The 27,151-nt window shown below is 37.1% G+C and overlaps 1 long non-coding RNA gene across 1 annotated transcript; it reads right to left on the bottom strand.

The window, feature by feature from the left end:
* Positions 1-19,436: 19,436 nt before the first annotated feature.
* Positions 19,437-25,068, bottom strand: LOC116270250. Its single transcript, XR_004178202.1, has 2 exons — positions 24,710-25,068; positions 19,437-20,976 (listed from the first exon to the last, which is right to left on the bottom strand). It is a non-coding gene; the product is annotated as an uncharacterized LOC116270250 (long non-coding RNA).
* Positions 25,069-27,151: the final 2,083 nt, after the last annotated feature.

Genomic DNA, 27,151 nt, shown 5'->3' with positions numbered 1-27,151 from the left:
AGGGTCAGGGTCAGGAGAATTCGCTATGCTGACGAGTTTGGATTTTACCCTGCACTCAATGCAGTCTCTGACAGATTTTAGTTGGCTCTACATATATAGCCGGGTCATCATTTTTGTTTTAGGTAAATTAGCTTCATAGGATTGCAGAAGGCCAATTGGACAGAAAAGAGAGCAGAGGCAAAGAGATCAATTAAAAGGTTTTTGCTGTTTGTGGGGCGAAAGAAAAACAGAGCAGAGATCATCAACCTCTTCTAAGATGATGGTGAAACAAAAGGCAAATTTCTCTTCTAATGTTTAGGTCAAATAGCGTGTAAGCTATGAACTATTTCTCTCCTCGTAGCATTGACATAAAGAGATTTGTGTGTGTGTGTGTGTGGCCACTGCTGAGAGTAAGGTAAATAAAACTCAGTGAGTAAAAATTGAAAAATTATTTAATTTTCCCTTCTGGGGTGTTTTTTCTTTCAGGTATGAAGAAATCCTATTTAACAAGAACTCCAGAGGAAACGTATTTATTGTTGTATTTAGGCACCTCATGTGGCACATGTAGTCTCCACATTACATGGCACTGGGGAAAAATGATTCCAAAAATAAGAGAGATAGAGTGATAAAATCAGCCAATGTCCACATTAATTTAGGAATGAACAAGCAGATCCAATCTGCCTGGTCACTTAGAAGATCCTTGCCACTAAAGACGTTCTGAAATCTACTTTATGACTCTTATTGTCTCTCTACTGTGCTGTGTCAGGAAAGTACACTGTAGTTACACCTATTTTATCACAAGTTATTTTTCCCTTCTGAACTCTTTCCTGTCTGGCCCTTTTCCCCTCTAATACATTTCCCTTGACTCTAAAATTCCATCACTCCACAGTACCCGCACATTTTCACTTTCTTCAACAGCCTGTTCTCTTCTGACCTTACTTTACCAGAGAATCAGCTAAGAACCCTGATCTTTGAATGCATTTGCCTCTGGTCACTTTATATTCTATGATTCTTCTCCAGCACAACTTGCTAACCACTCCACACCTTCTTTGATATAGGTAATAATATCTCTAATGAGTAAAGTTGCTAGAAATATATAAATTAGGAGCAAAAAAAAGGCATTTTGGTTTAAGCATGTAATCTTAAGATTACTTCTCTCCGATAGTCAACCTATCATAAAAAGTCAGTACTGGGTCTCCACCTGGTGGCCAAAATTTCTACTTTTAAATTCTAAAAAATCTCTATTTTTCACTGCATCTTCCTGAGAATGACTTATCAAAGATGAAATATATGATGAATTATCCTAAAAGGAATGCACAATCTAATTAATAATTCAGAAGGTTATAAGTTTAATAACACACAAATTAAAGACATCCTTACAAAATAAAGTCCAGCAATCGTAAAAACGGAGCCCAATCTCATACAGAACAACAAATAAGAAAGCAGATGTATTCTAAATTGAGCACAGAGAGAAATTCGGTCACACTCAAAAATTGCATTTTAAAAGGACATACTATATGTCAGCAATTTCCCTAAGTACAGGGATTACAGTGAACAAGACAAGCACATTTCTTCCCTTTAAAAAGCTTACATTCTTGTGGAGGAAGATACAAATATATCTGTATTATAATGTGAGTTTGGCATTAAGGTTATGAAGTAAAATAGAGTAAGGAAATAGTTATGGGGATGTGAATATGTTACTTTGTGGAGAATGGTCAGGATTCACCTCTATAAGAAGACCATGTTTAAACAATAGACTTAAGTGAGAGATGTATATATTCCTGAGAAAAAGTATGTTGGGGCAGCAATGGTGTGTACAAAGGACCTGAGGCAGAAGCATGGTTAAAGGTCTGTATAGGAACAGTGTGGCTAGAGAATGTGAGTAACGGGAATAGTGGGAGATGAGGTCAGAAAGACAGTGAAGGGCCAGATATGCAAGGACTTGCAAGCTGTATAGGGACTATGAATTTTATTTAAATGTGGAGGAGAGCCCTTGGAAGTTTTGGGCATGATCACATTTGGGTTTTCATTGACTCTGACTATGTGAAGAACAGACTTGGTGTGTGCTGGGGGACAGGCAAAGGGAGTAGCAGAGAGGCCAATGAGTACTCTGTTGCAGTAATCCAGGTAAGAAACTGATGGTGGAGTGGAGGGGGTAAAGGTTAAGAGGGCTGTGTTTTAAGGGAATGCCAATAGGAACACTGGTGGGATATGAGAGAAAAACAGCAATGAACAATAATGCTAAAGTTTCTGTCATGACAACCAGGTGAACCAGAAGCCAATTACTAAAGTGGAGAACACTAGGGAAAGAGCAGGTTTGGGGGAGGAAAACAAGAATTAAATTTAGAACATACATTTAAATTGCCTATTAGGCATCCTTGTGAAAATGTCAAGGACACAACAGAATACACGGGTTTACACTTCAGGGGCAATGTAAGAAATGAAGCTACACACCTGAAACAATTGGTTTGCACATCGTATCAGTAAATGGAAAAATGTGGATGTGTTCTTCAATATAATCCAACAGAAAGAGTAAAATGCATCTTAAATTGAAGGCAGTATAATTCAGAACATGTGGGTAATTTTTTTAATTGAGTAATCAGAGCTCCTCCTACATGCTGACCATATATCCTAAGCACCATAATATACAAAGAAAATGAGTCTGGCCAACATAAGGATACCTTGTCTCTCCAAAAAGTAATTAGTTGGGTGTAGTGGCACATGCCTGTAGTCCTAGCTACTGAGGAGACTAAGGTGGGAGGATCACTTGAGCCAAGAAGTTTGAAGTTACAGTGAGCTGTGCCCATGCCACTGCACTCCAGCCTGGATGACACACAAAGACCCTGTCTTAAAAAAAAAAATGGAAGAGAAAAGAGAAAGAAAGGTTCAGTCACTGTCCAGAAGCTTTCAGTCCTAGTAGAGTGATAAAATAATTGAACTTTTAAAAATTTAGCAGGAAACAAACATTTGCTCAGTATGTGAGAATAAGCAGGACAGTAGAAGAGAATAGGTGAAGATACCCAGGAGGTATGTAAAGAGATGAAGGCCGGAAGGATAATGGTGGTGACATGATCAGACAGATGTGTTACAGAACAAAGCTTAATGTCATTTTTTCAAAAATAAAATAGATTTAATAATTTAATTCCATATGTAGGAAAACTATTCTAAATATTAAATCACATGATTAACATCTCAATTATGTGAAACAGTCAGGCAAAGAGATACTCCAGATACGTGAATTTTTAAACATCTAGAGATTGACATTTCTAGACTTGAACACTTGTTGCCCTAGCTGGCTGCCATCACTCTCATAATGTAAACCTTTAGGTACTGATAAAATAAGATTGCCAGTTAATACATGATAAAGGTTAGGCTCTATATGATAAGAATATAAGCATACTGTGTAATAATTTATTTCTGGCCATAAGATCAAGTCAAGTTGATCTTATCTTGGGTCAAGTTTGCTGACAGAAGAATTATATAGATACTGTGGCTAATATGGTTCCTGCTGCATGATGTACGTTTAAACCAAGAAATATTTGCTGAGCCCTTGTTATATGCTGATCCCTTGTTCAGTATTAATGATTAAGGCGAATGAGATCATCTCTATCCTCAAGAAATAAATATATAATCAGATATATCAACAAATAAATAATATTGCATTCTAAGAACTATCTAGGGTGGGGTGGGGGTAGTACCTAAATCATTGCATGTTTGCTGAATAAACCTAAACCACAGCTGGGGTGACCAAGGAGTGTTACATCAAGTACAGGAAGCAGAAACTGGTAGAGACCCTGAAGGCGGTCATGATCCCATCCCTAAAACCATTCCGTGTTCTGGAGCTCTGGGCCTGATATGAGAGAGGGAGCCTAGAAGATCTCTGATATGCCTTCAGGACCTTTATCCCATTGTCTTGATGATTCCTACTATCAGTGCTAACTTCCTTAGCAAATCGTAGCTGGACCATGTCCTTAGTTTCTTCTCCCAAACATGATTTTTCACTCTTTACAAGGCTAGGCTGAGAGTTTTCCAAATCTTTCCACTCTGCTTCTCTTTTCATTATAAACTCAGTTTTTAAGTCATTGAGCTATGGCTCAAGTGGCCCCAGGTGCAGCTTGACCCGCCACTCCAGAAAGAACAAGCCCTAAACCTTGGCATTGTCCACATGGTGGTAATTCTGCAGATGCACAGAATGCAAGAGCTGTGGGGGCATGGCTTTCTCCACCTAGATTTCAAAGGATGTCACAGACAGCCTGGATGCCCAGATAGAGACTTGCTGCAAGGGCAGAGCGCTACCAGGCCAATGCCAAATGGAAATGTGGAGTAAGGGTTGCTTCAGAGAATGTGAGATAAAAATAACCCCTTTATCATCTAAGATGGACCCTAAGGTTAAGGACAAAGCTACCTATGGATGGAAGGTTCAGGACCCGGCTGGCATGGCAAATTTCTAAATTTCTACAGCTCGAAACTCCATGACTATAGGAGCTATCAGATTACTCCTAACTGGGATTTAGAGCCCAGACTGTTACAACTCTGATTGGACAGAGGACCAGCACTACACACACTCTTTTCTGATAACTGCAGACCTTAAGCCAGTTTCAACCAAACTTTCTTTGGGTCCTATAGTTCACCTTTAACATAAAGTCAAATTCCATCTCATTTTAATGCTAAAATCCCATCTCAAAGTGAACATGGCATGTATGTTACATATATGTTTACTCATTGCACATGTGCTCAGCTCTCCTCCTAAATATGTATAGCTTTTCCCCAAAACTTGATGAACATTATGACACTATTGTGTGATACAGGCCCTATGAGGTATAAAACCCATCCCATCCTTCTCTTCAGAGAGCGCCTTCGGCACATGCCAGGGACCATCTCTTCCCAGTCTGCAAAGTGGTATCACCAATAGAGCTCTCATTTCTACTATTTAGCCATCCTTGTGGTCTTTTGGATGACAAGAGACATGCTGGACACCATAACTCATACCATATAGTTCAACAATGTATAGCTAATCACTAACCAATATCATTTTGTAAACTAATGATAATTCCTAACAACCTTGTATTAAGCCATTATTTGTACCTCGCTTTTCCTTTAAAAATCTGTTTGTAACAAAGGCCGAATGAAGTACATCCCAAGGCAAACTGGAAGTGTTTCCCAGGCAGCTGTCCTCACCTTGGCTCAAATAAACTCTTTAAAATTATATTTGGTGTCTCAGTTTCTTCCTTTAGATCAACAAGACTTACTTGGGACCTATTTACCCCTTCTTCTTTCTTGTTGCTCCCTTTTAGAATGTGAATGTCTATCCTATGACCGTCTGACCATTGTATTTTGGATGTAGACAATTTGCTCTGATTTCACAGACTCACAACTGGAGGAAAATTTGACTCAGAATAAATTGAGCCTGAAGTCTCGAATGAGACTATGGGCTTTTGAGTGACCCCATATTTCATGCATTTGAAACTTAATACCCAAATTCATATACTGATTGATGGTGGGGACTTTCGGAGGTAATCAGAATTTGGTAAGATTATCAGGCTGGGGCCCTGATGATGAAACTGGTGGCTTTATCAGAAGACAAAAGGAGACCTGAGCTGACACACATTCTCTTGCCCTCTCTCCATGCAATGCCCTCTGGCATGTAATGACACAGCAAGGAGAGCCTCACAAGATGCCTGTGTCATGCTCGTGGACTTCCCAGTCTCCAAAATCACGAGCTAAATAAACTTACTTTGTTTATAAATTAGCCAATTTGTAATATTGTTATAACAACAGAAGATGAAATAAGACATACATAAAAGGGAGATCATGCAGTATTTTTCTGCCTGTGTCTGGCTTGTTTTACATAGCATATTGTCCTCCAGGTTCACCATGGTAAGATTTTCTTCTTTATAAAAGCTTGGCTAGAATTCCATTGCATATGTGTATATATGTACGTGTGTGTGTGTGTGTGTGTATACATATATATATATATATATCACATTTTCTTTATCTATTCATTTATCAATGGACATTTAGGTTGTCTGCATATCTTGGCTACTGTTAATAATGGTGCAATAAACATGGGAGTGCAAGTCTCCTTTCAATATACTATTTTCATTTATTTTGCTTATATACCAAGTAGTGAAATTGACGAATGTAGCTAGTTCCATTTTTAATTTTTTGAGGAATCTCTACATAGTTTTCTATAACGGCTGTACCAATTTATACAATAGTGTACAAGGGTCTCCCTTTCTCCACATTCTTGTCAATACTTGTTACCTTTTTTCTTTTTGATCATAGACATTCTAACAGATATGAGATGATATTTTATTGTGGTTTGATTTACATTTCCCTGATGATAAGTGATGCTACTCACCTTTTTATAAGCCTGTCAACTATTTGTATGTCTTCTTTCAAGAAATGTCTATTCAGGTCCTTTCCCCATTTCTGTACTATGCTGAACACCACTGATAAAAAGAAGATATTTGCAGTGCCCCAGAATTATAAAGGAATAATATCTAGAGCTGACTCTATAACTTACGAGTCAATATCCACATGTGGCTATTTAAATTTAAATTAAGTAAAATTAAAAAGTAATTTATTCATAGATAACACAAACAAATGGAAACACATCCCATGCTCATGGAGTGGTAGAATAAATATTGTGAAAATGACCATACTGCCAAAAGCAATCTACAAATTCAATGCAATTCCCATCAAAATACCACCATCATTCTTCACAGAACTAAAAAAACAAAATCCTAAAATTCATATAGAAACAAAAGAGAACCCACATAGCCAAAGCAAGACTAAGCAAAAAGAACAAATCTGGAGGATCACATTACCCAACTTCAAACTATACTACAAGGCCATATTCACCAAAACAGCATGGTACCGGTATAAAAATAGGCATATAGACCAATGGAACAAAATAGAGAACTTAGAAATAAAGCCAAATACTTAACAGCCAACTGATCTTCAACAAAGCAAACAAAAACATAAAATAAAGAGATGACACACTATTCAACAAATGGTGCTGGGATATGTGGCAAGCTACGTTTGGAAGAATGAAACTGGATCCTCATCTCTCACCTTATATAAAATCAACTCAAGATGAATCAAAGACTATAATCTAAGAACTGAAACCATAAAAATTCTAGAAGATAACTTCAGAAAAGCCCTTCTAGACACTGGCTTAGGTAAAGACTTCATGATCAAGAACCCAAAAGCAAATGCAACAAAAACAAAGATAAATAGATGGGACTTAATTAACCTAAAAAGCTTTTGCACAACAAAAGAAATAATCAGCAGAGCTAACAGACAATCCACAGAGTAGGAGAAAATGTTCACAATCTATACATCTGACAAAGGAATAATATCCACATCTACAAAGAACTCAAATCAGAAAGAAAAGAACAAACAATCCCATCAAAAAGTGTGCTAAGGACATGAATAGACAATTCTCAAAAGAAGATATACAGATGATCAACAAGCATATGGAAAGATGCTAAACATCACTAATTATCAGATAAATGCAAATCAAAACCACAATGTGATACCACCTTACTCCTGCAAGAAGGCCACCTTACTCCTGCAAAAATGTTGATGTGGATATGGTGAAAAGGGAACACTTTTTACACTGGTGGCAATGTAAACTAGTGCAACCACTATGTAAAACAGTGAGGAGATTCCTTAAAGAACTAAAAGAAGATCTACCATTTGATCCAGCAATCACATTACTAGGTATCTTCCCAGAGAAAAAGAAGTAATTATACAAAAAAAGATACTTGCACACGCATGTTTACAGCAACACAATTTGCAATTGCAAAAATATGGAACCAGCCCAAATGCCCATCAATCAACTAGTGGATAAAGAAAATGCAGTACATATGTACAGCATGGAATACTACTCAGCAACAAAAAGGAATGAAATAACGGCATTTGCAGCAACCTAGATGGAACTGGAGACTATTATTCTAAGTGAAGTAACTCAGGAATGAAAAACAAAACATCCTATGTTTTCACTTATAAGTGGGAGCTAAGCTATGAGGACACAAAGTCATAAGAATGATACATTGGACTTTAGGGACTCAGGGGAAAGGGTGGGAGGGGGATAAGGAATAAAAGACTACACACTGGGTACAGTGTACACTGCTCCGGTGATGGGTGCATCAAAATCTCAGAAAAAATAAATTCTAAAAATGCTGAAAAATAATAAAAAGTAATTTCTCCATTTCAGTAGCTATTATGCTCAATAGCTAAGTGAGGCCAGTAGTTCCTTACTAGACATATCAGAATAAAATGCTTTCATCATCACAGAAATGTCTATTACAGAGTTCCAATATATATTCCTTATATATTCACAACAAGGATTTAAAAAACCAACAGGAAAATAGGAAAAGAATAAGTAGAGGCTAACAAGCATAAAAAGTATGCTCAAATATACTAATAAGAGAAATAAATATTAAAACATTATATCACTGTTATATTTAATACTAATAAAATGAATGCTGAGCAATGTCAAATGTTCATGGAAATGTAAACGTATACAGGAATGATCACCGCTGGGAGGAGTATAGATTAGTAAAGTCATTCTGGAAAGCAATATAACACTTCTGAGTCAAATTAAATATATGCATTCTCTTTCTGAGCAATTTCATTATTGCTATATATTTTTAAATTATCATAAAGATCCATCCTGGAACATGTTCTTACATGTATATTGAAGTGTTATTTCAAGATCTATTATAAAGCTAGAATGTTAATTCAATTTAGTATTTGCAAAAAAAAAAAAGATAAACTAATCAATGGAAAAGAATTTGGTAACACACCAACACATATGCAGTCGATTGCATTTTACTATCATGCAATAGGGAAAAACTTTTCGATAAGTTGTACTGAGTAACTGACTATCCATATACATAAATATGAATCTTTACCCCTACCTCACAGCATACTAAAAAATCTATTTTAAATCTAAACGTGAAAGGTAATATAATAAAGCTTTTTTGAAAAAAAAAAAACTCTAGATTACCTTTGCAGTCATAAAATAGTCAAATATTTTTTAAACTGTAGGCAAAAACGAAATGGCTTGGTTTTAAAGTCTGAAGAAATAATTGCTGAGCAGGAAGACAGACTGATAGAAATCATTCAGAACAGAACACAGGAGACAAAGAATTAAAAAAATACATACAGAATACAGTTTTAAAGAAGTGAGAATGAGAACATCTAATTTACATCTAAATGAAGTTTTCAAAAGAGATTGGGGCAGAGGAATATGGAAAGATATTATGGTAAGAATGTTCCAGACTTATGAATGACACCAATACACAGATTCAAGAAAACCAATGAATCCAGAAGATATTTGCAAATATCCAGGATCAATAGAAAAAAAAAAAAAAGACAAGAATCCAAATGGGAAGGGAGAGGACAAAAGAAAGGAATAGAAAATTTTGGAAAGCAGCATCTAAATTCCCAGAAAGTCAAAGTTTCTTCTAATTTGTAATCTAAGAAATGCTTATAAAAACTGCAGTGGAAACACAGTCACCACAGTGAGTACAGGAGACTTGAACCTACAGCCACCATGTCAAATGCAATTGTGAATGAACTCTAGATATTGGATGGTAGGAGTGTTATCAATGTTGATTTCCTGATTTCAATGGATATAGCTTCGTTATGCGGAAAGCATTATTTACAGGACATACATGCTGAAGTGTTGTGAGATAGTGTATGTACTTACTCTCAAACAGATAAGGAAAAATAATGTGTGTGCATATATATGTATGTGTGTATATAAATGTGTGTGTGTATATATATCTGCATTCTACATATATATACATACATTAATACACACACATGCATACATACATGTACAAATTCAAAAAATAAGGCAAATATGGTGAACCAATGAATCTGGGTAAATAGTTAAGAGGAATCATTTTATTCTTGCAATACTTCTATAATTTTAAAATTATTTCAAAATAAAGTTTTTTAAACTATGTGATTCATTTCACACCCAAATTAGTAAACATTTAAATTTCAAAAAATATTAAATGATGGTGATAATATGGAGAAATGGCAATTTTCATAAACTGCTGGTGTGATTATAATTTCAAAAACGTGTAAAGTAGTCTTGCAGTAACTCACAAAATTGAATATGGACAAACCCTATCCATTTGAACTCGAGACAAACCTTAGCTCGAGTTCTAGAATACATTTTAGACACATTCTTGTACATTTGTACTAAAGGCATATTTTTAAAATATCTTATGATGCCATTATTTGTAGAACGCCAAAATCAGAAACAACACAAATGTCCATCAAACTCAATGGGTAAATTGTGGTATATTCACATAGTAAGGTATTATACAGCAATGAAAATTAATGAGCTATAACTACATGCATCAAAGTGGATGAACCTCAAAAACTTACTAATGACCAAATAAGCCAGAAGAATTAAGTAGGATTCCATTTTATGATTTTAACAAGATAAAATTTTAAAATGTATTGTTCAGACATACGAATGTGAGCAGTAAAATCAAATATATATTAGTCACGTAAAGGGTATAAATGTTGAAAAACATTATTTTATGTATGTTTTATTTAACAATTTACTAAAAGACTGGACCATATGAGATCACAGCTGAGTTTTATCTAATCTAACTGAGCAGAATTTACTCCAGAAATGTAAGAACAATTCAGATTTAGGAAATCTATCAACATAATTGATTATATCAACAAATGAAAGGTAGAAATAGCATGATCATATTAATAAGTACTTAAAAGGTATTTAATACTATTCAACAGCTCTTCATAATAAAAACTCTAAGTAGAATAAGATTAGAAGGAAACTAGTTCAATATATACTTTAAAACCATGTATTAAAAACCAAGAGGAAATATCCTATATTTTAAAACTAAATCCACTTCTATTTAAATCAGTTACTAGAGTAGTATTCACAATCGATATTATTAATCATTTTCTTGTAATTTTAATACATGCTATAAGAAAAAATGAAACAAATCTAAAGAATACATTTCTTTTATTTGTGACATTATTTTATAACTAAGATATCCAAAATTCTATTCTAGTAATGGTGATGTGGGGAAGGTATTCTCATGCATTGCTCATGGACATTTGAGCTGTTTTTGAAAGCAATATGGTAACATCTATTAAAATTAAACACATTCTTTCACCCAGCAATCTCACTGATAAAAAGCTATCTCAATCTCACTGATAAAAAGCTATGTCAAAGAGTCAAAGTTACCCTCTGTAAGGATATATAGGCATAGATGTCTAATGTAACTATCCCCAATGTGGCAAAAAAATAAAAAATAAATAATAAATAATAATGATGAGTAGCCACCAAAAGAAAAGTTACTGAAAACAAAATTAAAATACATCCACAATTTTAAATAGTATGCATACATTTAAAAGAACAAATAGAACTACATTACCTATCTTAGAAAGATTTTCAAGAGGTATGCTAAGAAAAGCAAAATGCAAAAAATTATGTATGATTTTACTTTTCTAGAACAAATAACACAAACGTGTACTCTGTATATATGTATTTATAGATGTATAATCACTCATTCATTAATTTACATGCACATGGAGAAAATCTCCAGTGTTATAATGACCTACCTCAGGGCAAGGGTGGAGGAATTATATTAATGAGGAGAGGAGGAGGAAAGGAAATCCAAGCAAATAAAGGAAATGAAAAGGTACAGGAAAAAACTAAACTTAGGAATGAATGACATAGTCATATTGATCCATTTATGTCAAATAATATACAAGGTATATGCATAATATCATGAATCCTCAACAAAAAATGCTATCCTCACGTTAGACACCTGAACCTGCTTTTTCCTTAAGTTTTAAAACATGAGATAGTCATGGAAAGACAAGTAGAAATAAAGCAAGCTTAAACATATAGGACTGAATGCCACTAGATGTCAGTAAAACCACCCCAAAAAAAATACAGAAACATTTTTCTTAACTGCTGGAAAAATTCGTTCTTTTATCTATAATCTTTACCTCTTAGTATATTTGACTTGTACAATATTCAAATCAGAAGTACAGATTACCAAAAGAGAAATAAAGTTCCTTAAAAGTCAGACTATAAGCCTTATCAATAAAGGGAATATTGGTTAATTAATCCCTTAGCAAACAGGGAATCAATAGTCCCTGTTAACTAAGATATCCACAGTGTTTTCACATTATTTTTAAAAGCTCATGAAATATGCCCTTTGAAAAGATGACAAAATTTTAAATTCAATTAATCAATATACATTTATCTCATCTATTATGTATAAAATATGGAGGCAAACTGAATCATTACATTTATTGAGTTTTTAACCAAATAGGAGAACAAAATGCAAATTAAATAGAATGTTATAAATAAACCAGTGCAAAGTAATATACAGTGACACATCAACTATCTAGAAACTCAGATATAGTCACATGACTTAGTATCCCAAAACCAAGTAAATAAATAAACAAGCAAGCTACTAGGCAGAAAAAAAACTGCATCATAAACTTTTTCACTGAAACTCTTACTTTACTCACTACCAAGTCTCTTCATTCTTACTGTATCAACAGTATCTACATAATGGCTTGCATACATATGTTCCTAGCAGCAATAATCATAATCATAATCATAAACCAAAACTTAGAAATGACTGAAATGGGAGATGTTCACTGAATGGAATACTATTCATCAATAAAAATGAATGAACTATTGACAGATGCTATGAGATGGATGAATCTCAAAAAAAATTTGTTTAGTGAAAGGAGTTAGACAGAAGAGACCATATATTGTACGATTCCACTTAATTAAAATATTCAGAAAACAGCAAGCTTTAAAGACAGATATTAGCATTTTCTTGGAGCAGAGGTAGAGGCAAGGCAGTAGATAGGGATTAACAGTAATGTGACACAGGAATGATAGTGCAGTGATAAAAATGTATTGAAACTTACTTATAGTGATAGTTACGTAACTTAGCAAAATTTAAATTAACCATTAGCAATTCTCCCACAAAGAAAAGTCCATGCCCAGATTACTTTACTGGTAAATACGATTAAATTTTGAAAAAAGAAATAATACCAACCCCACAAAAATGTTTTCAGTCATTTCCCAACCCACTGGTATCCTCCTGATACGAAATCCAGACAAAGACATGATTTAAAAACCAGAAATCCACATACCAGTATTACTTATAAATATAGATGCAAAATTCCTTAACAAAATATTAGCGCCAAATCCAGCAAGATATTTTATATGGCACATCTAAGTGGGATTTAACCCAGGAATCTAAAATTGATATGACATTCAGACACTCAAAAATCACACACTTCTCTTTGTCTTCATGGAAGGATGTCCTAGGATCACCTGACAGATAATTTAAGGGGGCCGGGGGGAAAGCCTGTTCCATAAATTGGTCAAATCAATGTCATCTCCAGCCAGTATGAACTATTGCCAAACTATAGCTCAATTCAGAAGCATTCATGAAAAACAATAAGAAACTTTTCCTATGGGCAGAACCTACATCCTTTCTGAATGGAAATAAAAGAAACCTGAGGTAGGTTTCACACTGCCAGACAGTGGCAACTGGCTAAAGTGGTTGGTCAGGGCTCAGAAGGAACAAGTCTGGAAGATTAGAGACAAGAAAATGTGGTGAAGAGGCATTTGAATGGACCAGTGGTAATGGCCACAGAATATGTAAATCTTTTTTTGATTCATACTAACGCTCATCATAAGACATCCACCACAGAAAAGATACTCAAAAACCAGGTGATGAGAATCACCCATTGGGTGGGTGTTATAGAGCCTCTGTTCTCAGCCATGTTAGTGATGGCAGTGGCGGGCTGCCACAGCAGGGAGGTGCAGGAAGGTGGTGGTGGCGGCAGGAGTGCCTGTGGAAGCAGCAATGGCAGTGGTGGGTCCACTGTGCCCCACGTCCCTGAGGCAGCCAAATGCACTGCCCCCACCCTAGTGCAGCCAGGCAGGACCCACCCCCAGGTCCGGAGCCCCCACGCTCTGGGGCCGGGGGTGCAGAGAGGAGGGTGGACCTGGGGCCTTGTTTCGCCAGCCCAGGGCGGGAAGTGGGAGCAGCGCCTACCTCAGGGACCCAGTCAGCGGTGCAGTCATTGTGGCCACCCTGCCAGGTTCCTGTGCCTCAGGAGAGGCTCTGCCCAGAACCACCCGGGGCCATGTGTTGGGGATCCACCCCACATCCGGGTGATTGCTGGGCCTGACACGCCCAACAGCAAAGCAGACTGCAATCCACTACAGGAGGCTAATATGGTTCAGCTGCATCCCCACCCAAATCTCATCTTGAATTATAGCTCCCATAATTCCCAGAGTTTCACTGGGGGGACCCGATGGGAGGTAATCGAATCATTGGTCAGGTATTTCCCATGCTGTTCTCATGATAGTGAATTAAGTCTCATGAGATCTGATGGTTTTATAAAGGGGAGTTGCCCTGCACACTCTCTTGCCTGACACCATGTAAGACCTGACTCTGCTCCTCATTCGCCTTCTGCCATGATTGTGAGGCCTCCCCAGCCATGTGAAACCCTGAGTCAACTAAACCTCTTTCCTTTATAAATTATCCAGTCTTGGGTATGTATGCTTTATTATTGGCAGCATGAGAACAGACTGATACAGAGGTGCTCCCCGGGCAGGGCCATGAGCCTTTAGAGGAGAAGCTCTGCGCACCCTTGAGCACTGAGACCAAGGGGCGGCCTTGTGGAAATGCTGCCCCTGCCCTGGACACCGGCCTGGCCCAGCAAGGACCTGGAACCTCTACCCCAGGCTGTGAGGGGGTGCAACTGGGGCTATGTACTCCACAGAGCCAGCAGGAGCCAGGAGCAGGTAGCAGCCCCACTCTCCCAGGTGCAGCTGCAGCTGCCCACTGCAATGTCAGAGCAAAGTTGGGGCTGAGCCCCCATGCTATCACACCCTGGCCAGGTGTGTGCATGCTCAGGGAAGCACTGACATGCTCCTGCCACCTCGGCCCACTCTGGACCTTGGGCACCAACAAGCATGGGGGAAAGCTGAGGGAGGAGCTGAGGGTGGCTCAACGCTGGCCTCCAGTTGCCCCTTGGCACAAGGAGCCTCAGTGCCATGGATGGTGGCAGCAGGCAGACACACTCCCAGGCAGAAGGAAGCAGGTCCCTGATGAGGCCCCACTTTCAGGACAGGGAGGGCCTGAAGGCTGGGGGCCAAGCTGCCAGTCCCATGGACTGGAGTAAGGACTTGTGGTGCCTTTTCTGGGCCCACCTGTGGTTGCCCATGAACCAATAAGCATGCACTTCCTCCCCTCTGAGTCCTATAAAAGCTCCAGGCTCAGCCAGAGCAGAGCAGAGGATGGAGAGCCAATGAGACAACCAGCGGCATAGAGTAGCTATCCTCCTTGCTGAGAGCTGCAAACGACAAAACAACCTGCCTGCAGAGAGGAGCCACCCACTCTGGGGCCTACTCTCTGCCAACAGCTGCAGATGATAGGACAACCAGCTACAGAGAAAGCTATCCTCTCTGCTGATAGCTAAACACTTGGGACAACCAGCTGCAGAAAGGAGCTACCCTCTCTCTTCTGAGAACTGAACACTTGTTGGGATGACCTGCCTACAGACAGGAGCTACCCTCTCTGTTAGGAGCTGGACGCTCATCGGGACACCCTGGTGACAGAGAGGAGCTGCCCACTGCAGGTCTTTCCTGAGCTGTTCTATTGATCAAGAAAGTTCCTCTTCATCTTGCTTACCCTCCACTGGTCTGCATACCTCATTCTTCCTGGTCACAGGACAAGAACTCGGGACCTGCTGAGTTGCAAGACTGAAAGAGCTGCTGTAATACAAACAGGGCTGAAACATGCCCTTGCTTGCCATATTGCAGGCAAAAAGAAGGAGAGAAGAGCTGCGGGCCCTTTGGGGAGCCCAGACCTGAAAGCTTCCCATGCCAGAGCTCTGACTCCCTCTTTGTGGCCCTGTAGTTCCAGGTGTCTTCATGTTTCTGGGGACCACTGCGTTCCCCAGTGCCAGCTGGGGAAGCTGCTGCAGTATGCCTGGTCCAGCTGCAGCCTCGCAGAAAGCTGGCACCCATGCCGGCACCTGGAGTTGCCTGCCCTGCAGCAGTGGCCAGTGTGTCTGACTGTGCAGTGGCCAGACCCCATGTTTGCTCACACACCCCTGACCACTCCACGTCTGACTCCAGTCTCCCTTGGAGGCATGGGATCCAGGCCGGTAGCGTGAGCTGAGCGAAACCTGATGGGAACAAGCCCAGTGGATCCGAGCAAACCTCAGGCAAAGGTGCCACTGGTCACAGGTTTCTAGCCAGAAAAGCAACACCCCAAAGATCTCATAATATTAGTCTATGTGCAAATGGCCCATGAATGACAACATGGTGGAAGAGATGGACATTATCAATGACTGCAGTATGTTGCTGCTTCTCACCAAGTTATATGTAGCAACCCCTACTGCAGATACTTTTGTCAGCAGAAGAAAGCCATGATGAACCCTCACTATGGTATCATCTCTCAAAAGAATAACCAGAAACTTGGTGACAAATATGTCACCCTGAACTCATTCCATGCTGGAGACAGTAATGACTACCCTTAACAGAATCGGTACCTACTTTTGAATGTACTTTTGGCTATAGTAAGTCTGTCAGCCCCACAATATAAGAACTTACAACTTAGTTACTAACATAAGATCTCATATAGCATCATCACCTCAGATAAGAAGACCCATTTTATGTTAAAGAGATACAACAGGCTGGGCACGGTGGCTCACGCCTGTAATCCCAACACTTTGGGAGGCTGAGGCGGGCAGACCACCTGAGGTCTGGAGTTCGAGACCAGCCTGACCGACATGGAGAAACCCCAACTCTACAAAAAATACAAAAATTAGTCGGGCGTGGTGGCACGTGCCTGTAATACCAGCTACTTGGGAGGCTGAGGCAGAAGAATCACTTGAACCCAGGAGGTGGAGGTTGCGGTGAGCCAAGGTCATGCCATTGCACTCCAGCCTGGGCAACAAGAGTGAAACTTTGTCTCAAAAACAAAAAGAGATACAACAATAACTACACAGCTCTGACAACTACTCATCTTACCACACACCAAATTAACTGTCATAGTCTAACACAATGATACAATGACCTATTAATGGCTCAGTGCATCCTCCAGATAAGAAAAAACACTCTAGGTTTGCAGCACTAAAAGAATGGCCAATGTATGGTGTATTGTACCCAATAGCTGGAACACACAGGGCCTAAACCAAGTGGTATTAAGTAGGAATAGCTCCTCTAACCCTCTCTTTAGTGACTCCTTCTCAAAATATTATTTCCATCCCTACAACCTCAGGGTCTACAAGTATATAGGAACTTGTTTCTTGGGTGGAAAGGGTGTGATAATTCCACCAAGGGACATAATATGACTTTTCCAAGCCTGAAACTATGATTGCTGCCTAATCTCTTTTATACCTCATGCTGATAAATCAGAAGACAACTAAACTAGTCATAATATTGGCACAGGAGAATTATTTCAAGTATTATGGGGAACTACACTTGCTACTAAATATGAAGCCAGAGACAACTACGCCTGGAACTAAGAGGATTCATTGATGTCTTTTGGTACTTCCACGCCTGATAACAATAGTGAATGGGCAAGTGTAGCAACCTAATGGGTCCAGACCAGCCAAAACGCTTGCCAAAGGTACAGGAAACCTAAAATAGTAGAGAAAATAGGAGATGATGATTATAAATCAAAAACTTGAAAACACTGTCAACCATGGGGAGTCTATTATGTTCCACCAACCCTTCTGGAGACTGTAATTAGTCATCTACTTGAACACTTAAAGGAGAGATTGGACTTAATGTGTTGGCAAGGCAGATGTGAGCAGCTTAAAGAATGGGCTAAAGTAGATGCCACTAGTTCCCTGACAAATGACTTCAGTGTAACTCTAAGTTCTGTCATAAACAGTGGTATCCCACAAGCCCAGACAGTTTCTAGTGCTGTAATGGCAACTCACCTCAAGCATGAGCAGTGTGTCTTTCCATCTTCTGTCTGAGGACCTTCTCTAACACTACAGAACCTGCTCCAACTCCCATCCTTCAGACGGACAATTCTAGTATTCATTCTGACACCTTCTTAGAAATTGAGCTCCCACTGCACCTAACAACGACCTCAATAATGCACCCCATGTTAGTTTTTCCTCCTCCCCTGTGTTGTGCTCCCCTGCTCCCTTCTTCCTGCTCCCAAATAAAGTAATTGTATACAAGATCTTGCCACGGCCGGGCGCGGTGGCTCAAGCCTGTAATCCCAGCACTTTGGGAGGCCGAGGCGGGTGGATCACAAGGTCAGGAGATCGAGACCATCCTGGCTAACATGGTGAAACCCCATCTCTACTGAAAATACAAAAAAACTAGCCGGGCGTGGTGGCGGGCGCCTGTAGTCTCAGCTACTTGGGAGGCTGAGGCGGGAGAATGGCGTGAACCCGGGAGGCGGAGCTTGCAGTGAGCCGAGATCAGGCCACTGCACTCCAGCCTGGGAGCAGAGCGAGACTCCGTCTCGGAAAAAAAAAAAAAAAAAAAAAAAAAAAGATCTTGCCACAATTTTTTTCTGGGAAATCCACACCACAAGGTACAAAATTTATACAGTCAGTGACCCAGCGATTCTAGCAATGGGACCCAGCAACACCCAACAGAAATCATATATATATGGTCATCAAATGGTACACAGTAGTTTCTATATGTATTTGCAAGAGATGAAAATTGGAAATAAATGTCATCAAAAGTAGAATTATAATACTTTATAATGAAGCATTATTCAGAAATGAAAATTAATGAATCACAGCTACACACAAAAACATAGATGTATTTCATATATATAAAAAATTGTGAAAAAAAGGCCACACATATATGCCTATCACAAATTCCATATATAGGTATTACCCAAAAAAAGGGCAACATTATCTTTTTGTTGTTGGTAAGATTCAGTGATAAAAAAAAATTTAAAAGGAATTACTACAAAAGTCAAAACAGTAGTTCATTTGGAGAGGAGGGCATAAATATTTGAGGTGAGGAAAAAGAGCTCCTGTAGTCTTAGCACTGTTCTATTATTGAACTATGTTGGTGGTTACACAGGTGTACAATCTAAAATAAACCCTCAAAATGTGTATTTTTGTGCTTTTCACTTTGCTACATTTTCAAATAGTTAATGTAAAAAAATATGTTACACATCAACATTATTACACACCTAATAATAATATTATGCATAGAAGGCTCTGAGCTGAGGATACTGCCAAAGGAATGGCTATTTTCCCCTTCCCAGGCCTATTCTTTTGTTCATTTTTTTTTCTTTGAGGTTTTAGATCTTATTCTATTTAGTTAATTTCAAAATCCCTGTACTAGATAATTTTTCATTACATTCTTCTTCTCATCTTTAGTCTCAAGTGAATTCACAGTATAATACATGTAATTTTTAATAACTCCTTTACTGTCATTCACATACCATTAAATTCACCTTTTATGAGTATACAATTCATTGATTTTCAGTAGATTCACAAAGTTGAGAAAGTATCACAATTATTTAACTTGAGAATATTGTCACTGCCCCAAAGAGAAACCTCACTCTCATTAATAGTCACTTCCCATCCTCATCTCTCTGCAAGCATTGGCAACCACTAATCAATCTGCTTTCTAAGAATTTGCCTAATTTGAACATCTCATATAAATCTAATCATTCAATATGTGATCTTTTGTAACTAGCTTCTTTTACTTAGCATCATATTTTAGAGACTCATTCATGGCATAGCATGTACAAAGGGACTTCAAAAGGTTTATGGGAAAATTGGATTAAAATGATAAATAAAAATATGTAACTTTACTTCTCGATGTAAGCTTCATCCAGTTCAAGGTACTTTTGTAAGCAACGATACCAGACATTTAGTACATCCCTGAAGAACTGGGGGTGCTGGGAATTTAACCATATCAATGCAGGCATTTTGACTGCATCAAATGCAGTTATCCAATTATTAACTGAAGAAAAATGGGTGCCCATTAGAGATTTTTTTTTTTTTTTTTTTAGATTACAAAACAAGAAGTCAGAAAGAGACAAACCAGGACAGTAAGGTGGATGAATGATTGCACAATGAAAGTCTTTCAGAATTGCTTTTGCTTGACAAGAAGAATGAGCAGAAGCATTGTTAGGGTGGAGAAGGACTCTCTGGTAAAGCTCTCCTGGGCATTTTCCTGCTAAAGCTTTGGCTACCATTCTCAAAACACTCTCATAGTAAGTAAGCAGATGTCATCATCCTTTGGCTTGCCAGAAAATAAAATAAAAATGCCTTTAGATCCCAAAAATCTGTTATCATGACCTTTGCCCTGGATTGGTCCAATTTGCCTTGACTGGACCACTTCCACTTCTTGGTAGCCACTGCTTTAATTGTGTTTTGTCGCAGATTATACTTGTAAAGCCATGTTTCAGTTCTTCAAATAACTGTTTCAGGATTTTGAGCCCAGTTGTTTAAAATTTCCATTGAAAGCTCTGCTTTTGTCTTCAGCTGATTTGTGTGCAATGCATTTGGGGCCTATCAAATGGAAAGTTGCCCCAACTTGAATTTTTCAGTCAGAATTGTGTACATTGAACCAGTCAAAATGTCTATAGCTGTGGCTACTGTTTGTGCCATTAATCATGGGTCCTCTTCAATTAAAGCATGAACAAGAGTAACTTTTTCCTTGCAAATTGATGTGGAGATTTGCTGCTGCAGTTTTCATGTTCAACATGATCTCATTCCTTCTTAAAAAGAGTTATCCATTTATAAACTGCTGATTTCTATGAAGCATTGTCCCCACAAACTTTTCATAAAGCATCAGTGATTTTGCCATTCTTCCACCCAAGCATCATCATAAATTTGATGTTTACTCTTGCTTCAATTTTAGCAGAATGCACCTTGTTCTGATAGGGTTTCTTTTCAAACTGATGTCTTATCCTTTTTAGTATCTCAGACTAGATCCTGTTCAGATACATAATATCAAAATAACACCAGTTTATTTTGGTGTAAACAAATTTTTGAAATCCATGCATAGATTTTTCATAATATGAATTTTCTATGAATTTTCAAAGACCCTCCTATACCAATTATTTTTCTTTTGCTGAATAATATTCTATTGCATGAATATACCAACTTGGTTTATAAACTCTTCCATTAAGGGACATTTGATTTGATTCTATTTTTGGCTATTCTGACTATGCTACCATAAAATTTTGTGCACAATTTTTTGTGTAGATATATTTCTTAAATTAAGTGTATACCCAGGAATACAATTGCTGGGTCATGTAACAACTCAATGTTAATTAACATTTTGAGGAACTATCAAACTGTGTTCCAAAGTAGATGCATGATTTTACAATCTCACTAGCAATGTATGAGAGTTCCAATTTTTCTCTACATCCATATCAATACTTGTTATCTTTAACATTTTTTTTTTTTTTGCCAACCCACTGGATATCAAGTGCTATTTAGTTGTGCTTTTGTATTTCTGTGGTTGCTAGTGATAGTGAGCACCTTTTCATGGGTTTACTGTGTATTTTCTTGAGAGAAGCTGCTATATAAAACCTTTCCCTATTTATAAAATGGGGTGTCCTTTTAACTGTTGAGTTCTAAGGGTTCTCTATATATTGTGCATACAAGTTAATTACTATACAGTTTGCAAATATTTTCCCCATTCTGTAGGTAATCTTTTCACTTTCTTGATGATGTCCTTTGAAACAAAAATTTTGAACTTTGAGAAGTCCAGTTTTGTCACTCGTGATTTTAGTCATATCTAAGAAATCAATGCCTAATCCACAGAGGTAAACAAGTGCTAGAATGTAGTTCCTGATATCCAAAGCACTTAAACCTGTGTTTCAAAAGTACAAATGTAAGTACAAGCAAGTAGTAAACTGTATGGTAATCAAGCAGGGTAAAAAGTTTGATCAGACACTCCTGCATAATCGGATTCCAAAAGTGATATCCCAGGGACTGAAATAAAAAACTGTGAGACAAAATGGCTTATTTACATGTTTCAGCATTTTTACTTTAACTAAAAAACAAACAAACAAAAAACCTTTCTAAAGCTTTCCTAACCCTGAGCTTTGGCAGCTCGAATTTATACTACCTGAACACAAGAAAAACCACTAAGCCAGGGGTTGGGTCTGAAAATTCCCTCAGGCACTTGGCAAAAGAATATGCAAATTCCAACTGTAGGATGTACTTTAAACACAGGTCTTAAAGAATTTCCACAGTTAAAAGTACCAAGAAACATGAGTCAACAATAAAATCATAAAATATGTGGGTAAATAAGGTACAATAAGTAAAAAACAGTTCACAGAATTATTTAACTACAAATTTGTATCTACAATGAGTGTATACACTGGTATTATAAAATACATGTATAAACTAAGTATTCTTAATATGTTAAATAAAATAAGACACTGAAATTGGGATAGAAAAGAAGAGAATAAAAATGAGCAAGCAAATATGAAAATAAAAGAAATAGTACTTCTAGAGTGGAAAACTATAATTAAAATTAGTAACTCAAAATAAACTGCAAATTAAATACCACTGAAGAGTTTATTTGGGAGACAGGTGTAAAGAGATTACCCAGAATGCAATGCAAAGAGATTAATATATGGAAAATATGTTGAGTCATAGTATAATAATAATAATAATTCACATGTATCAAAACAGTTGTACAAAGAAAAATATAATGGGCAAGAACCCACAAAGATATAATAGCTAAGAATATCCCAGAGTGGACAAAAAGACCAATCTTTAGATTCAGGAATGTCAGAGTCTCAAGCAGGATAAACATAATTAACAACATTAATAAATAATGTGTTAGGTGTGAAACACCAAATACAATGTGAAGATGTACAGGACCAGGAAGGAAAAGACTACTCATAAGGAAAATGAATTATTGCTAAGCAGACAGGAGATTTCTCAGGATCAAAAGTGGAAGACAAAAGAGCATGGAACAACATTTTCTAATGCAGAGGGAAAATAACTCTCCATTTCTAATTGTGTAACTATTGCAACCATTATTCACGTATACAGAAGAAATAATATTTTCAAACAAAAGTAGTGTGTTTGTAATGTGTCAACTTTGTTTGGCTGTACTACACCTTCTATAATTTACTTTCTTAGGTGTTTGCCTAAGTTCCCTAGAAAATTGTACCACTTATCTTTCAAGAGTCAGGCTCACAGGTCATATTTTGAGACTCCTTTTCAACCGTTTCCTCAATCCTAGGAAGTTAGGCACACTGTCCTTTGTCCAGAACACCTATTATATACCTTTGCTACATGTCAAAGTATATCTTACTATAACTGATTATTTGTTTCCACCACTGTACTGGGAATATCTTAGGAACTGGAATTTCACTTACTCATTTTTGTATCTCCAATATTTAATATAGTCACTTTCAAAATGTTTGATGAATGAATGCACCTTAGAGGAGAATGTGACAAGATTATAAAAGAGGATAATTTGGTAGGAAGGAGAAGATATTCAGAGGTATCAGTATGTTTAAAGACATAAAAACAGAAATAAAAAACATCGTGCTAAGGAAAAACAATATGAATAGTATCGAGAAAAGAAAATAAGTTGAAGATACTACTTAGATTTCACACTGAACTGTTAATGTATTACATAGCCAAAGGGGAACAACTATTATAATCTGACATATTCTTAAGTTATATTATAAAATCCACACTGAAAAAAAGTATTCTAAAAGTTATATATAGGAAAAAAATTAAATTTAATGCTGGAGATTTCTGAAAAACATTGAGATAATTATTATACAAACTACAAACCAAATAAATTTTTAAAAGGGATACGTAAAAATAATCCAATGTTCTTTTAAAAGTGAAAGGATACTTTCTTTTGCTGTGCAGAAACTCTTTAGTTTAATTAGAACCCATTTGTCAATGTTTGCTTCTGTTGCAATTGCTTTTGGTGATTTCATCATGAAATCTTTATCCATGCCTATGTCCTGAATGCTATTGCCTAGATTTTCTTCTAGGGTTTTTATAGTTCGGGGTTTTACATTTAAGTATTTAATCCATCTTGAGTTAATTTTTGTATAAGGTATAAGGTAGGGGTCCAGTTTCAATTTTCTGCATGTGGTTAGCCAGTTCTCCCAGTACCACTTACTAAATAATCTTTTCCTCATGGCTTTTGTCAGGTTTGTCGAAGATCAGATGGCTGTAGATGTGCAGTCTTATTTTTGAGTTCTCTATTCTTTTCCCATTGGTCTATGTGTCTATTTTTGTACCAGTACCATGTTGTTTTGATTACTGTAGCCTTTTTATATAGTTTGAAGTCTGGTAGTGTGATGCCTCTAGCTTTGTTCTTTTTGCTTAGGATTGTCTTGGTTATACAAACTCTTTTTTCGTTCCATGTGAATTTTAAAATAGTTTATTCTAAATCTGTGAAGAATGTCAATGGTAGTTTAATGGAAATAGCGTTTAATCTATAATGCTACATACTTTGGGAAGTATGGCCATTTTCATGATATTGATTCTTCCTATCCATGAGCATGGAATATTTTTCCATTTGTTTGTGTCCTCTCTGATTTCCTTGAGCAGTGGCTTGTAGTTCTCCTTGAAGAGGTCCTTCACCTCCCTTGCTAGCTGTATTCCTAGGTATTTTATTCTCTTTGTAGCAATTGTGAATGGGAGTTCATTCATGATTTGGCTCTCTGCTTACCTTATAGGAATGCTTGTGACTTCTGCACATTGATTTTGTATCCTCAGACTTTACTGAAGTTGCTTATCAGCTTAAGAAGCTTTTGGGCTGAGCCAATGGGTTTTTCTAGCTATAGGATCATGTAATCTGCAAAAAAAAAAAGACAATTTGACTTCCTCTCTTCCTATTTGAATACCTTTTATTTCTTTCTCTGTTCTGATTGCCCTGGCTAGAACTTCCAATACTATGTTGAATAGGAGTCGTGAGACTGTCTTATGCCAATTTTCAAGGGGAATGCTTCCAGTTCTTGCCCATTCAGTATGTTGGCTATGGGCTTGTCATAAATAGCTCTTATCAATTTGAGGTATGTTCCTTCAATACCTAGTTTGTTGAGAGTTTTTAATAACATGAAGGGATGCTGAATTTTATTGAAGGCCTTTTCTGCATCTCTTGGGATAATCATGTGGTTTTTGTCTTTAGATCTGGTTATGTGACGAATTATGTTTATTGATTTGTGTATGTTGAACTAGCCTTGATCCCCAGGATTGAAGACAATTTGATCATGGTGGATAAGCTTTCTGATGTGCTGCTGTATTCAGTTTGCCAGTATTTTATTGAGAATTTTTGCATCAGCGTTCACGAGGGATATTGACCTAAAGAAACCATCATCAGAGTGAACAGGCAATCTACAGAATTGGAGAAAATTTTTGCAATTTATCCAGCTGACAAAGGTCTAACAGCCAGAATCTATAAGGAACTTAAATATTCAAGAAAAAAAACCAAACAACCCCATTAAAAAGTGGACAAAGGACATGAACAGACACTTACCAAAAAAAGACATTAATGAGGCCAACAAACATATGAAAAGAAGTTCAACATGACTGATGATTAGAAATGTAAATCAAAACCACAATGAGACACCATCTCACACCAGTCAGAAAGGCGATTATTAAAAAGTCAAGAAACAACAAATGCTGGTGAGTTTGCAGATAAACAGAAACACTTTTACACTGTTCCTGGAAATGTAAATTAGTTCAACCATTGTGGATGACAGTGTGGCAATATCTCAAAGATCTAGAACAAGAAATACTACCTGACCCAGCAATCCCATTACTGGGCATATAGCCAAAGGAATATAAATCATTCTATTACAAAGATACATGCATGCATATATTCACTGCAGCACTATTCACATTAGCAAAGACATGGAATCAACCCAAACGCCCATCAATGATAGACTGGATAAAGAAAATGTGGTACATATACACCATGGAATACTATGCACCCATAAAGAAGGAATGAGATGATGTCCTTTGTAAGGACATGGATGGAGCTGGAAGCCATTATCTTCAGCAAACTAAGGCAGGAACAGAAAAACAAACACTACATGTCCTCACTTATACATGGGAGCTGACCAATGAGAACACATGGACACAGGGAGGGGAATAACATACACAGCGTTCTGTTGGGGAGTGGGGTGGGGAAGGGAGGATATTGGGAAAAATAGCTAATGCATTCCGGGGCTTAATACCTAGGTGATGGGTTGACAGGTGCAGCAAACCACCATGGCACATGTTTACCTATGTTAACAAACCTGCACATCCTGCACATGTACCCTGGAACATAAAATTAAAAATTAAAAATAAATAAAAGTGAAAGGATAAAGAAAGAATAAAAAAGAACTCATATGTTTTGGAAATAGAAAAAACGTGTAATGATTATCTTTGGTCAAGAGAAATTTTAAAGTCAATTCAGTATTTCATCACAATAAGTTCATATTACAATATCAAAAACACATAATTTCAGACTTTAGGAATACACACTTATTGTGAAAAACTTTTTAGCTCAAAATAATCAATATACAAAACCAAAAAAAAGTTCCCTTGGATATACACAAATAATAGTCAGCGACAATATCAAAACTGCTTAAAAAGTGATATTAGAGTTCAATATTCCTCTAAAAATCAAAAAAAGTTATGCTGATATTAACATAAACAGATTTAAAAAGTAAAAACAAAAAAAGTTCAGACCCTCTGAAATTTAACCTACTCAGACTCTCATAGAGAAGATTTAAAATCACAACTATGCTAGGAAAATACAAATATCTGAATAATTTGTCTTTATTTAACAGTTTTGGACCTGAGTGTTTTATTTCACATCAATATAGAGCCTTGAAAAATGTATATGTGAATATTATTTTTAAAAATATCAACAATCTTGACTGGTTTACTAATGAATCACTTTTTTCTATATTGAAAGCCATTTTACATGAGATTGAAAACTCATTCTTTATATAGATTAGCATTAGGAAGGAAAAAATTAAAAAGTTTTAACAATCCTAAGCTTTGAAATATAATATTTTACACAGTAACTTAAATGTTCTACTGTTCTCCAAATTCTTAAATAAAAATCTGTTGGCAACATTTATAAAATAACAGATCTTACTAACTTAAATTAACAGAA

Source organism: Papio anubis, chromosome 14 (assembly GCF_008728515.1).
Source record: "Papio anubis isolate 15944 chromosome 14, Panubis1.0, whole genome shotgun sequence".
NCBI classification, from domain to species: domain Eukaryota; kingdom Metazoa; phylum Chordata; class Mammalia; order Primates; family Cercopithecidae; genus Papio; species Papio anubis.
This window is presented reverse-complemented; position numbering and strand designations above follow the sequence as displayed.